This window comes from Capsicum annuum, chromosome 6 (assembly GCF_002878395.1).
Source record: "Capsicum annuum cultivar UCD-10X-F1 chromosome 6, UCD10Xv1.1, whole genome shotgun sequence".
Lineage (NCBI taxonomy): Eukaryota > Viridiplantae > Streptophyta > Magnoliopsida > Solanales > Solanaceae > Capsicum > Capsicum annuum.
This window is the reverse complement of record NC_061116.1, coordinates 78,015,250-78,028,150: the sequence shown is the minus strand read 5'-3', so window position 1 is coordinate 78,028,150 and position 12,901 is coordinate 78,015,250. Positions and strand designations below refer to the sequence as shown.

At 35.6% G+C, this 12,901-nt stretch overlaps 1 non-coding gene across 1 annotated transcript; it reads right to left on the bottom strand.

Moving 5' to 3' along the window:
• Positions 1–9,840: 9,840 nt before the first annotated feature.
• On the bottom strand, positions 9,841–9,944 carry LOC124899834. The gene has a single exon (XR_007057398.1). It is a non-coding gene; the product is annotated as a small nucleolar RNA R71 (small nucleolar RNA).
• Between the last annotated feature and the right edge of the window lie 2,957 nt (positions 9,945–12,901).

The window sequence follows — 12,901 nt, the reverse complement described above, 5'->3', positions numbered from 1 at the left end:
GAGGGCTATAGCCTTGGTGTCTTTAGACTTTCCTCAATTTATATGGCTAACATGCACTGGGGCCCTTCCAGCAAGAGGAGCTAGACCCATATAGACTATGGGCGCCTTTAGGATGGATCGAGCTACATAGTTCAGGTTAAATCCTTAAACTCTCATGGTTATTGCCCTTGTCCCTATCCCGACATCCTATATTTATGTATACATAAATTTTGTACATGTGGATTTTAATGGTTTTTGTCAATGACATTATTTTATCCCTTTTCCCTGAGTTAAATGCTAGTGCTTTCTGCGTTGATTTTCCCTGGATGCTGCATCGTTTCGTGATGTATGATCTGAGAGCTTTTCTGATACCCTTGTGCAACATTAGGTGGTGTGGTGTGTTTGTTGAGTCGCTAAAGGACTTATTGTGTCATTAGGTTTTCTTTCATATTTTAGAAATAGTGAATTTATTTTGTCATAGTTGGGGGCATGTACCGATGTAGTTGGTATTCTCAAATTAGAGGCTTTTGTGCATAAGTGTGGGTTGGTTGTTTCATTTTGATTCTTAGAATTATCACTTGGTTTATTTATCCTTATCTTTATTTTAGTTGGTTTTCATTGTTTATTACTATTGTGCTCATTGAGTTAATACTAAAGGGGTGTCTCTGACCTATGATGGGTTTGAGATTGCCCGTCACGTTCAGGCTCGTGTCTGGGCCATGACAGATATGCATATGTGTTAATACTATTAATGAGAGATAATGGTTAGTAGCCAAATTGAATTTGAACACTAAGAGTTACTTATTCAAGTTGGATTTGAATTCCAAAGTTACTTGTTCAAATTGAATTTGAATACCAAAGATAGTTGGCTTCATTGCCAACTTGATGTCCAGGTTAACAAGCTTAGGGAGCAAGTTTGGTGGTTTATAAATAGCTACCCTTTTTGTAAATTTTTATATACAGATTCAAGTAAGAAACAAAAATACTACTAAAATTCTCTACTTGAAGTAGTATATACCAAGCTTCATGATAAATCCTCGTGTGTTTATATGCCCAAGTAAATTCCTATGAAATAATTTTCAAGTAAATTCTTATATATCAAATTCCTAGGTAAATCCTTAGGTGTATATATCTCAAAGTTAAGTTACATTAAATAACCCTCTAAGTAAAATCACATATATCTAAATTAGAGGTAAATCCTCAGGTACTTATATTCCCAAGTAACGTTCTATGGAATAATACCCAAGTAAATTTGTGTATGTCTAAATCGCAAGTAAATTGACATGTACATATGTTCCCAAGTAAATCCCCATCAAATAATCCCCATGTAAAATTACATATATCTAAATCACAGGAAAATCCCCAGGTACATATATCCCCAAATAAATTTTTATGCAATAATGCCCAAGTAAATTTGCATATATCTAAATCACAATTAGATTTTCATGTACTTCCCTAGAATCTCTAAATACCATCTGAAACCAAGGTGTATTTCCCATTCTTCCACTTCAACACCTGATCTCGAATCCCACTAAACCTCGTATCCTCAAACTGTAGCTCTCGAATCTGCTCTAACAATGTACATCGAGCCTCAACACTAGCAAGAATTGTCACGGGGTTAGAAATATAAAGTCAAATCAACCTTTTAGCTAAGGACTGGTTCTCCAATGTAAAATCTTGCTCCAAAGCTATAAAAAATAGCCAAACTTTCAATACTCACAACCTTTCGACTTAAGCATATACTACCATATTTGCGTACCTTATATGGTACAAGATAAAGATGTTGTAGTTCATTAGTAACTCCATCCATATACAATGCCTCAAATTAAGATCCTTGTAGTTAAGAATGTATTACAGGCTACGATGGTCAGTAAATATCTTACAATGCAAGCCATACAAATAATGTGTACATATCTTAAGTGCAAAAACTACTGATGGATATAAATTATACATACAATTTAATATATAAGAAATCATATATTTAAAAATACATGAATAATTATATCCTATTCTATCATATTTTTTGATGAATTCTACAAGAAGAAGAATACAATGGAAGACTAAAGAAAAAACAAATTATTAAAGAAATGAGAGAAATTCTTGGGGGTAATCTTAATTTCATTGCCACAACTGTGGAACTTTTTGGAAAAAGTGGAAAAGCTCATGGGTGTGAATCATCACTTCATACTCACATCTATCAAGTGGAAGACTTAAGAAAAAGTTTCAAGTAGACTCTTATAGCCACCACTTCAAAGGATGCATTTGTTGAGGCAACATTATAATTTACTATAAATAGGGGCATTCATTTGATTTTTAATAACCCAAAAATTATCAAAAATAAAGAGTTGGTCTCTTGTAGTAAAAATTTTTATTCAAGTCTTTTCAATATATCTAGTTTGTTAAATTTATACTTGACATGCCATGGAAACATAACACTTTCGATGCTTAAAACCATGAATTTATGTGAATACATAGGTTATTTTAAAGGATATGATACACTTCTATACGTATTTCAAGTAAAATAGCTGTACGTTAAAGTTGGGATGAAAATAGAAGAAAAAGACATAGAAAGACCAAGTTGAACCAAGATATGAGTCACCTAATGAGTCATCAACTCACTAGACGACTCGTGTGATGACTCGTAAGAACAATAAAACCAAAGTCCCAAACAATAAACTAAGTGAAAGAAAGATATAACTCATCCATACGAGTCGTATAATAAAGCCACTAGTCATGAACTAGAGTCATAAGTATAACAGTGTCCAAATCTACAATCAAGAGTTAAAGTCCCAGAAATGTATGAGTCAGAAGTCTAAGTACGACTCATATAGTAAAATCATAAGCAGACCGGTGTCTAAGCTTGGAAGGAAGAAAGTCCCAAGTAGATATGAGAACAAGACACGAGCTGTATACTCATGTATGACTCACAAGATAAAGTCGTATACAGAAAAAAATGTTGAATCCTTGGGAGATCAGATAGTGGAATAGATACGAGAAGACATGGTATGACTCGTATGATGTCAGTACGAGTTAAAGACCGAGTCATACCGAGTGCCAACATAACTTTACCTTTCCCATTTTTATTAGGACTTCTATGTTATTTTGAGATACTATAAATACCCTTGGGTTTATATTTTATTAGAATATGCATTCTTACAATACTTTTACATACTTTGCAATTATTCTTGAGATTTTGGGTATGTATTCAATTCAAGACTTTGGAGTTTATTTATCTTATTCTTGTGCAATTAATTACATATCTTCTTTATTGATAATCTTAGAGTCTTTCATAAGAGGTTAATCTCTTTGACTAGGGTTGTAGGAAACCTGACATATTAGATACGTAGGGAAGTGTAAAATTCATATATTCTAGGGTTTATGCGTGTATCTTAATCTTCTTCGCGATAATTAATCTCTAAGATGCTACAAAAGCTTGAGATAGCCTGTATTTGCATTCATCCTTATAAGTGAGTTTGTGATTAGGAAAAAAAATTAGGAAAGGGAATTGGGATTCACCTCCATCTTATAATCCTCACCATCTCATTTAATCATTTAATCTTACAAGGCAATAGTGAACTGAGGTCGTATAAAGGAACAACAAGGCGACTCCCTGAGACTAAGATGGTAAAGGGTGAGATTTATCTTCAGGTTCACAAAATGGATGATAATGCATATCTTGTAGACTTTATGCATAAAACAACAGAATAGGTGGCTTGAACACGAGAAATTTACTGAGTTAAGAAGACGGGGGGAACATAAGCCTAGTGTTCTTCTTCTATTATTTACAACTTAACAACACTCAAGATTTGGTTACTACTTGCGATTGATAAAAAATTCCCCCTATTTACTTTTCTACATTGCTCGTGAATTACATCAAATCAAGTAACTTTTCAACATCTTCCCTATGGGTTCGACCCATACCTAGTTGGGTTACTATATTTGGCATCGACCGTAACATACTTCTATTGGAGTTAGTTTTGGGCGACATTAAATTTTGGTGTCGTTGTCGTTGAAGAAAGTGTTATTATTGATTGAATATGGTGAATTTTGCATGTTTTATTTTCTAATTTTTATTTGGCATACATCAATGTATGTCAAACATAAGGATAAGAGACAATCCTTTACTCCCATTCGATTCAGAGCCAGAAATAATTCTTCAAACACCACAAAGAATGGCAGAATAATTTTGTGATGGTGTTCCTACTGGGATTTAAGACCCCCCACTTATTTATCCTAACATGGTACTCTCACATGCTCTAGTTGATAGACAGAATATTATAGATATTTAGACACAACAACTATTAGAGCGAGAGAGATGAGAAGCTGAAGAGGCTAGTTTAGGTGAAGAAACACAGAGAAACTCCATTCCTATTGAGATTTCGAGCTTCCTACTTGTTTAATAACTAAAAAGCACTCAAAATCACATACCATTTTTCTCACTTTCCTCAACTAGCACGAATTAGGCATCAATTTGAGAGAAATAAGTGAACAACTCAAAGCAGCTCTTGATTTCTCCAACTCAAGTACGTAATTCTAAATTAATCTCAAAACATGTTGCATAAATGGAAGAATGTGAGATTGCTTGATCTTGTTTTGATTTAACTTAACTGTTTTGAATTTTCAAACCCTAATTCTTATGTTTTGGTTGAAAATAGGGAAATTAGGGATAAACTTAAATGTAGTATGGATTATGTGTGTTACGTTGATTGAAAAATGAGATATTTTGCATAGAATGGATGGGTATCTTGGGAAATTCAACTGAGAGTCAAACTTTAAATTAGACCTGTAAATTATAGTGGATACAAGACCCCTTACGACTCGTCCCCACTTGTATGGGGTCGTAATGCGACTTATACCTATTGACAACATGGAAGTCTAAGTTTAAAGTTCTAGAATGGATACAACTCATCTAAGTGAGTTGTATCCAAACTATACGACTCGTATACTTAAAGTCGCACTGACCTGGGAGATATATGATTTTATAAAAAAAATTTGATTAGCTTATGAGTATTGGTAATGTGTCATACCCTCTTGGTATGACTAGTTAGGAGGATTCATAAGCTAACCAGTGAACAACTATTCAGGCACTGTATAACATACAACTCTATCATATGAATCATACCCAGTCGATACAACTAGTACCCCCCACTTGTACTCTTACCAAATCATGCACACTGAACTTTAGTTTTAAAGATTTGCTTTCCATTCTTTAATATCTTACTAATGATAGTACACTTGCAGGAATTATGCCTCCTAAGAACGCACCCTGCTCTAAGCAAGCGTTGAAAAAGAGCAACCAGAAGATACAATCGGCTAGCCCTAGGCTACTAGCTTAGAATACTCTTTATTGTCAGCCAACAGTGGTGATTTATATGATGACACAACAATGGGTAAAACTGCCAAAAAAGGAAAAGTAACACTGACAAGGAAAAGGGGAAGAAGGTTGCACCTCTAGAGGAATCACCACCTCCAAAGGACAAGAGGAGAAACAACCACACTGTCACTCCCACGCATACACCACCACCCTCTGATGCTGATGATATTGCTGAGTCAAGCTCAAAAAAAGCTAGTTAGGGAAATACCAATAGTATAAAAGAGGCTGATACCACCCCAGTCGATAGACAACATCCCCCACTTACACTTACCACTGTCCCGGTGCCCATCATTGAATGATGGGGATACCCTAGTATGCAGGAGATATTTAATAGTGGGCTGATAAAACTTAGGGGTGGAAAGATTCGATAGGTGTTATATCTTGAGTGGTGGTTGACGACTACCTAGATTTAAGTAGTGCTTCAAGAAGTATGGATTTGAATGGACAATGATAGTGCCCAGGAAATAAATTAAAGTATTGGTGAGAGAATTTTATGCCACATACAAGGGAGAACTTCAACGGCAAAACCCACAAGGTCAGTTGTGGAAGGGTGGAGACCCTATTATTTCTCTTACTGTTCAGGGAGTATGGGTGGATATTTCACCATGTACCATTAGATTGTTCTTATACGGACCAAAATATCATTCATTGGTTAACACTTAGGAAATGGACTATTAGATAGAACAAATGAGGAAGATAACTTGGATGGGTTCTGACGACAAGATTGTTCACTTTAAATAAATTGTTGAGTGAATAACTTTGAATAGACAAAACATAGTATGGTAGTAGGGGGACCGAGTGTCACCTAACAGAAAATAGAGAAGAATACCCTCAACTTTAAGAGTAAAGCATAGTGGACACAAGACTGACACTGGCTATTTCAAACTACGAGTGATAACATTCTGAGCCTAGCTTAGAAAGCCATGATAGATGGATTCATAGCTGATTATGAGTTCGATATTAGTGAATTCTTAGCTCGAGAGTTGAGAGACTAGGTGTTAGTTGGTGAGAAGTCTTTATTGGATTATCCTTGAATGATCACACCACTTTTCTTGGTTATAGGAGTACAAGAACTCCTAGGTATCGATGAGATGCTGGAAGCCATGACTCCACTGCTTTAGGCCTGATTTGATATGCAGCCAACCCTTTGTCCTAAAAAGCACCATAGGTATCTAATTTAATGGAAGATATATTTTAATAGAGAAAATAAGTTGAGAATGCTGAGGCAACTAAGTTGGGTGAGCAGACTAATACAACGAGTACTTCTAGTGCTTTTCCTCCAGTCTAGGTTGTGCCATCGAGGCCATGAGGTATACGTTCTAGACTCATTTTAATTTTATAGGCCATATAGACTAAGGCAATGATGAGGTTAGCTATACTGGAGGCAAAAGTGGGTTATGTAGAATGAGGCATAAGGTTATGGCTTGATACACAGTTCGAGAGTCAAGATAGATGGGTCTAGGATAGGCTAGATTCCTTTGAGTTGAGGATCCCCCAATAGTTGAGTAACGGGAAGACACTCGATATTTAGGGGATATAGACTAAAGTTGATGAAATAAAATAGATGGTGCATGATATTATGATTTATCCGTGATTCCAGGGCCAATAATTGAGATGGTGGCGCCCACTGGCCATGTTTCTAATATTTGAGCTATTTTGGAACTAAGAGTTGAAAAGACTCAAGAATAGAAACAAGCAATAAAAAAGAAGAAGCTTGAAAAAAAAGAAGCCAAGAAGAGGGCCAAGATAAAGATCATTTAGAGAGAGCGATACCGGGAGATGATGGTTTGTGAGATGGCATCTGGAGACGGTGGTTCAAGGCTACCAGTTTTTAATATTGACAGGGACAGTGTTGCACTCCCAATTATTGCTGATGATTCTATCCCAGTAGCTGATAGGACGAGAGCTAAGGAGAGTGGAACCTGATATGAGGGCCTACCTGCTGATGTTGCTGATTCAGCACCTTGATAACCTAGGTATCACCTTTCTCCTTTATTTTTACATTTTTAGAATTGGGGACAGTGCAGGGATATTCATTTGGGGGTGGGGAATATACAGATTTCTGGGAGTAGCTAAAAAATTTTAGTAGCTGACAAGTCCGTTATGACTTGTAGGTTCGGGGTTGACAAGGTGCTGATATAGAGAGAAAATTGGTACCTATGGTAGAAGATTCTTTTTAATTGTTTTTATTGATTTTTGAGAGATTTTGAAAAAAATTTGTAGCGAATTCTGATTTTTTGAATCAATTTTGCATTCTGGAAACATTTGTTCAGATTTGAACTATGCTATGTTTTTTGCGTTTAATGAAATTAAGGTGAAAAAAATTTGAGACCCCTTGATCTTGGGCATATTTATATGTTCGAGAAACAATATTCATCCAGAATAGTTCTATTTGTATGAGCTAAAATGTGTATTTTATTGTGTTTAGTGTACAATTGCCTAATATGAGCTAATGGACATGATTAGTGATGTAGGATGAATTATTGATGCATTTTTGCTAAATTGGATTTACAATTGGAAGAACATGATCATTAATACTTTTAGTTGATTATTTGGAGTATTGTGTACATTGGAAGTAGTCAAAAAGAATATGTGGAAAGTTGGATTTTGTAGTGGAGGAATGAGCTGAAAGGAATGGATTTTTCCTTAGAAAAAGGCATGGAGTCAATTTCCAGTGAGGGCATGCGATTTGCGTGCATCGCATGCCCTATTTTAGGGATCCCAGGACTTAACTAGAATTATGAAGACAAATTCCAGTAGGAGCATGCAATTTGCGTGCATCACATACTCTACTTCAGGGGTCTAATGCCTTAGAAAGATTTGAAGAACTAAATTCCATTGGTTGCGTGCATTTAGTAGGCGACGCATGCTCCACTTCTGTGGAATACAATATGCGAAGCATGCTCTAGTGCTCCAAGATAAAGCATGCGATGAATGATATAGTTCACCCTAAGGCAAATTTTGGCCCAGTATAAAAGGAAAATGTGAATACAATTTCAACCACTTTTGGCATGCATAGCAGTGGCGGAACAACATAAAATTCTCTCTTTTAGGGTTCTTAGACATTCTTTTGAACTTCTTTAATTCAATATTTCATCTTGGTATGATTAATTATTTATTTTGGACGTTGAATTCAAACATGAGTGGCTAAACACACTTGTTCTAGTGTTGAAGCAAAGAACATGATTACTCTTTGCTAGTTTTTATCGTAGTTTCTTTTTGGATTATCATTTGGGTAGTTCTTAATTTTTTGATCTTACTATTTTGATGAGTGACCACCATTGAAATAAATCTATATTTCTATGTGAATTCAAGAGGAGAATTGTAAGATAGAATTGTAGGATAAATCTTTAACTTTATAAATATAGATGAATGGTTGTATATCTGTGGGAGTTGTAGTTGAAATAGTCCATAGATAAAAGATTTGAGGTTGGGATACCAAGATCATAGCATAAACTTTATGAATCAACAACCCAATAACCAATTAGACTGCGATAAGAAGAGAGATTCGTATGATTGATCAAGATGCCTCAACCCTGGAATTCTCGTCATTACTGTTTACAACTGTGCTTGTTTTACGATTGTCATAAATTGCTATTTCTTATTTATTAATTTACATTTTTATTCGTAAATTCCAAATAATCTTGATACTTTGCAACACTTAATAACTCATTGTCTAAAACTAAAAGATAGTTGAATTTCTAGTTACTTAGTCCTCGTGGGAATGATATCTAACTGTCCAAGTCACTATATTACTTGTACTATCGAATTCATTTGCGTGTGCATTTGAGTCGCAACAAGTTTTTGGCGCTGTTGCCGAGGACTAGTATAATTAGTAAATTGCTAAATTTTTGATTTTTTGATAATAAGTTTAAGTGTTAACGACATGATCTTAGCGGCTGAATTTTTGCAGGATTAGCAGATTACAGGACTAGCGAGAGATAAAGTGTAGGTAGAGCCTTTTTGCAGAACCAAAAATGATATTTCAACATAGGGGAAGAGCTCAATATCCCCTTCAATAGGTTCAAATGTCTTATCTAGTTGATCCAAATGAACCTATCGATTCAAATACCGGATATATCCCAGCTCAGCCTATCCCTACTATTCCTACTCAAGCAGCTGCTAGACTTGTTCATGAGGTGGAAATCCTACTCATGAACTATGTGACTAATAGTATTCGCAAGACCGAGTCTGGTGGTCAAGTTGAATTGAATTAGAATATAGTGCAATTGTTAAATTTAGTGCGGCAGTTCTCTACCCTTTCACATGAAGACCCGCAGCAGCACATACAGACTTTTCTGGAAATAAACTATACTTATATTCCTAAAGGGGTGAATACTGATTATGTCAGATTGACACTCTTCCTTTTTTCTTTAATTGGGGAAGCAAAAAACTGGTTACATACTAAACCACCACTCTCCATCACTTCATGGGAAGATCTAGCATAGAAGTTCCTTATTCGATTCTTTCCATCAGGAAAGATAGCACGTTTGAGAAGTGATATTCTAAGTTTTAGAAAGAAAAGAGAGAATCTCTACCAAGCTTGGGAGAGATTTAAAGGTATGCTCAGAAATTACCCTCACCACCATCAGTGTTATGATTTTCTTATTCATACTTTATTTGAGGGGTTAGAGCCAAATTCCAAGATTATCTTGGATTCAGCTGCAGTTGGACAAGCTCTTGAGAAGACTTATGATGAATTATACATATTACTGAATAGGTTTTATAAGGGAATCTTGATTGAAATAATGATTCAAGGAGTGCTCCTAAGAAGGTTGCAGGGGTATTGGAGGTATACCAATCCAGTACATTGCAAGTGTAAATTACAGCAATGCAAAATCATATGATTGCTCAGCTTAATATCATAAAGTTGGGGCTTCCACAAGCAGCAGCTACAACTAATGTAGTCTAACAAGCAAATTCTTGGTGTGAGGTTTGTGAAAGTAGTGAGCATGCAACATATGCTTGTTTGACTAATCCAGATTTTATCAACTATGTAGGGAATACGAATCGTCAGGGATAGTAGAATTTCAGAAATACGTATAATCCCAACTAGAGGAACCATCCCAATTTCTCATTGGGTTGAAATCAAGCATAGAACACTAATCAGTATAAGGGGCCAGTGCAATAAAATCAATAGCAGGATAAGAATAATCAAGCTTCTACTCAATCAAGTAATATGGAGGAGATGATAAAGAAACTTTTGCTCAACAAGTGTAGTTTGCAGCAAAAGTGAGGACTCAACAAGCACAGTTTGCAGAAAAGTTGAAGAGACAATAGTTGCTCACTAGAAATTTAGAGTTGTAACTCGGTCAGATTGCAGGAGCACAAAATACAAAACCTCAAGGAGGTCTACCTAGTGACATAGAGGCAAATCCAAAGTAGGTAAATACAGTTACATCAAAGAGTGGGTTGCAATTAAAGGAAGTAGTTCATGAGCAAGTTAGTCCCACAACCAATGATGATGATTCTAAAGACAAGAAGGAGAAAAGGGTCAAAGAAAAAGTTGTAAGTGATCAAATTTAAGTGGAGACGAAGACTTTACCTTTACCCTTCCCTCAAATGCAAAGGAAACATCAAGAGGAGGAGAGTTACAAGAAGTTCTTAGATCTTTTAAAGTAGGTTCACGTAAATCATCCTCTTGTTGATATTCTGCACAGTGTTACTAAATATGCAAAATATCTTAAGGAGATTATGGCAAAAATGAATTGGTTGATAGAGTATTTTATGGTTGCAATTACTGAGGAGTGCACATCTAAGATTCAAAACAAACTGTCCATAAAGCTGAAGGATCCAAGATGTTTTACTTTTCAGATCACCATTGGCCAAACCATCAGTGCTCGTGGATTGTGTGATTTGGGAGCTAGCATAAATCTTATGCCTACATCGTGATACCCAAATATGGTTCTTGGGAGTCCCAAACCCACTACTATTATTTTGAAGTTGGCAGATAGGTTCCTTGCTAGGCCAGATGGTATTATTGAAGATATTTTGGTACAAGTGGGTTCACTAATCTTTCTGGTGGACTTTTTAATTATAGACTATGAAGCTAATCTGATTGTCCCATTTATTTTGAGATGAGCTTTCTTAGAAATAGGACAATCATTAATTGATTTAGTAATAGGGAAAATGACAATGAGAGTGTACGACAAAGTTGAGGTTTCTGATGTGTACAAGGTGTTGAAATTGCCAACTATATATGAGGAGTTGTCTGCTACATCCGTTATAGATCTTGAGTCTGATCAGAGGCTGTTATTGTTAAATAATCCACTATAATGAGCCTTGGTGGGTTGTGATCTTTATAGAGATGTAGAGGTGTTGGCATTAGTTCATGTCATGAATTCGGTGGTCATTGAAACAAGAAAATGGCCTTATGAGCCATTGAATAGGCCAATTGTACCATCCCCAAAGCTTCAATTGATGAAGCTCCAAAATTGGAGCTTAAGGTTCTTCCTTCATACTTGAAATATGTTTACCTTGGTGATAGTGATACCTTGCTTTTTGTTTTGTCTATAGGTTTATCTGATATTCAAGTAAAGAAAGCAATGACAGGATTAAAAAGAAGGAAGAAGGTGATTGGATGGAAAATATCTGACATTACAGGAATAAACCCAGCTTTTTACATGCACAAGATACACATGGAAGAATGTTTCAAACCAAGGGTGCAGCAACAACATAGGTTGAATCTAGTGATTAAAGATGTGGTGCGAAAAGAGGTTATTAAGTGGCTCTATAATGGGATTGTTTATCCAATTTTGGACAGCAAGTGGGTAAGACCAATACATTGAGTTTGAAAGAAAGATGCGATGACTGTGGTAACTAATGAAGAAAATAAGCTAATTCCCATTCATATGGTGACTGGGTGAAGAATCTGTATTTATTACTAGATGCTAAATGAAGCCATAAGAAAGGACCACTACCCTATTCCATTCATATATCAGATGTTAGATAGGTTGGCAGGGAAGGAGTATTATTGTTTTATTGATGGTTACTTGGGATATAATCAAATCACAATTGCATCTAAGGATTAAGAGAAGATGACTTTTACTTGTCCATATGGCACATATGCGTTCAGATGCATGCCTTTTGGCCTCTCCAATACACTTGCAATGTTTCAGAGATACATAGTGGCAATATTCTATGACATGGTTGAAGAATTTCTTCAGGTATTCATGGTCGATTTCTCTATTTATGGTGATTCTTTTGATTAATGCTTCCAGAATCTAGATCGAGTCCTAGCTCGATATGAAGAGATAAATTTGATGTTGAACTAGGAAAAGTTCCACTTTTTAGTAAAGAAAGGAATAGTCCTTGGCCATAAAATGTCATGTAAAGGACTGGAAGTAGATAGAACAAAAATTGAAGTCATCAAAAAGCTATAACATCCAGTAATAGTCAATGGAGTGTAAAGTTTCTTGGGGCATGTAAGTTTCTACAAGCATTTTATTTAGGATTTTTTGAAGATTGCTAGCCCGATGTGTAAATTTTTAGAAAAAAAGGCCAAGTTTTATTGTGGGGTGGATTGTCAAGAACCTTTTGAGAAGATGA